Below are 2,745 nucleotides of genomic sequence, written 5' to 3' on the forward strand. Positions count from 1 at the left end.
CCCCATCATAAAGAAAGGGACACCTTTTTCTGTGATTTGGTATATTCCAACAGGCCTTTCAGTCCATTTGGAGGAGTCCTTGGATTAAAAGTCTTGTTTATCAGAACACTTATTCTTTGAGTCCCTGCCTTTTCCTTCCCAGCTTAAAAATCTCACGCTATCACTTGATGTCTGCCTGTGTCTTCATCTCTCCCCCTTCCCTCCCTTTTCAGGCTGGCCTCACCGGAAGCGGCACCCTGCCTCAGCCTGCCTCTGAAACTTGAACTCTCCAGTTCTCATCTAACCCTGAAAAATTTTCTTCTGCACAGCTTGGAATAAACCTCCCCCACCCCTGTCACTCATGGAACTATTTTGATTTCTTTATTGAACCTATTTTATCTCATGATATGCTATTAAAAGATTTATAAAATTAACAGTCTCCCTAGATATTATATTTATGACTAAAAGCTTTTGTTTTTATATTAAAACAAACTCAATTCAAAATTATTATTTTTAAGGCTAAACCTAATAGGGATGAAACATAAAGTTCTAAATTTATAAAAGCAACTAAATTAAACTATAAACTATTAAGGATAAGTTTACTTGAATTGTAAACTATTAAAAATAATTAAGAATATAAGTTTATGACTAATCATCTAGCCATTAATTTACACTACAAACTGTTAAGGATAAGATTGATTTAAATTGTAAGTTATTAAAGATAATTTAAAAATACAAATTAATGGTTGATCATCTTATAAATGATTAAATTCCCTAATGTATTTAAAATATATTTGTAAACATGCTAAGTATTAATATGATCAATTCCTTACTCAGCCTCCTAGCATCTAGAATGTTTAAACTTCTTACAAAGGACAAAGCTATGCTCTGCCTTCAATGCTGCTGAAGCTCTGTTTGTGCTCTGTACACTTCGGGATCAATTCCTCTGTCTGGTGAAAAGTGGGGTCCATTCCCCACGTTACTTCTTTACAGAAAATCTCAGACCTAGATTTAATAGCTAAAGACCGTACAGACCTATGGGGGGGGGCAAACATCTTATTAGTAAAGGTGATTTGAGGTATATAAAGAAAAAATAAATAAAACTCTAATAAGATACTGACCTGGCTCTCGAAAAATGTCACCACTATTACCACAGGCACAAGTTCAGGTTTTTATATTCCCTTTGGTTATTTTTTAAATGAAGACTTAAAAATGCTTCTTACAATGAAAACATCTTCTCGATCTATATACATCTGCTCCTCTACACACACACGCACACAAACACACACACAATTAAGATGTTACTGATTTTTGTTTGTTTGTTTGGTTGGTTTGGTTTGGTTTTTCAAGACAGGGTTTCTCTGTAGCTTTGGAGCCTGTCCTGGAACACACTCTGTAGACCAGGCTGGACTCAAACTCACAGAGATCTGCCTGCCTCTGCCTCCTGAGGGTTGGGATTAAAGGCCTGTGCCAACCCTGTCCAACGATATTACTGCTTTTAACCAAAATTATTGTTAGGTTTCCACACTTTTAGCATGACTCAAAATATGAGTTTCCTTACCTCTTCTACAGTATGGATTTAAGTACAGCTACAAACAATAATAATGCTAATATATCTGACATTTTTGCCTCTTAAAGACAGTTCTTGCCCGTGCATTGCGGCGTGGTGCCCGGCCTTCGCCCTCTGCTCTCCTAAGATAGCAGCTCCTCCTGGCGAGTATTTCAGCGTTGGAAGCCAGGTGTCCTGCCGGACGTGCCAGGAGCAGCAGCTGCAAGGCGAGGTGGTAGCCTTAGACTACCAGTCCAAAATGCTGGCTCTGAAATGTCCCTCTTCCAGTGGAAAGCCCAACCACTCAGGCATCTTGCTTATAAACTTACAGTATGTTTCAGAAGTGGAAATAATTAATGATCGAACAGAAACCCCTCATCCCCTAGCTTCACTCAATGTTAATAAGCTTGCCAGCAAAGCAGGGGCGGAGAAGGAGAAGAAGCTGAGCCAGGCCTATGCAATCAGCGCTGGAGTCTCCCTGGAGGGCCAGCAGCTCTTCCAGACCAATTACAAGACCATTAAAGATTATAAATGGCACGAAAAAAAAACATCGTAGTCATGGAAGAAGTTGTTATTACACCCCATATCAAGTGGAAAATTGTAAAGGCAAAGAGGGGAGTGCATTGAGCCATGTACGAAAAATAGTTAAAAAACATTTTAGAGATGTGGAAAGCCAAAAGATACTGCAGTGTTCACAAGCTCAACAACCACAGAAGGAGGCTGCCCTGTCATCCTGAGTCCACAGACATGGAGGACTCTTCCAGCATCTAGCCACAGAGATGGAGGTGGTGGCTTCAGCGGAGGCAGGGCCGGGGAGGGAAGGGATCCTATATTTCCTGCTGACTCTTACTAAAGAGTCAGTGTTTCAGAAAACCTAGACTTGAACAAACACCCAACAAAAAAAGAACAAGAGAATAATTTAAAAGTTGAATCCTTACTTGACTAACAGACTTCGGCCCACCATGTCCTTTTCACAGCCCCTTCTGGAACAGTCATCTTGTTAGTTTTATTTTTGCAAATTCCTTTTCACCTGTGACTTTCCGTTCCTAGTCTGCTTCTGCCATTCTGTTTTTATAAGTGGATATACTTGCCTTCTGAATGATTGAAAGAAACTTTTACATCTTTTCTGCCAAAATAAAAGTAACAAGCTGACTGTGATTCTGAAGCTGAGACCAGAGCAGAAGACAGAGGTCTCACTTGAAATTTTTCATTTTTTT

The 2,745-nt window shown here is 39.4% G+C and overlaps 1 pseudogene; it reads left to right on the top strand.

Annotated features, from left to right (window-relative positions):
* Window positions 1-1,583: 1,583 nt before the first annotated feature.
* LOC101989176 lies at window positions 1,584-2,337 on the top strand (annotated as a pseudogene).
* Window positions 2,338-2,745: the final 408 nt, after the last annotated feature.

Source organism: Microtus ochrogaster, unplaced genomic scaffold, assembly GCF_000317375.1.
Source record: "Microtus ochrogaster isolate Prairie Vole_2 unplaced genomic scaffold, MicOch1.0 UNK225, whole genome shotgun sequence".
Classification (NCBI taxonomy): Eukaryota; Metazoa; Chordata; class Mammalia; order Rodentia; family Cricetidae; genus Microtus; species Microtus ochrogaster.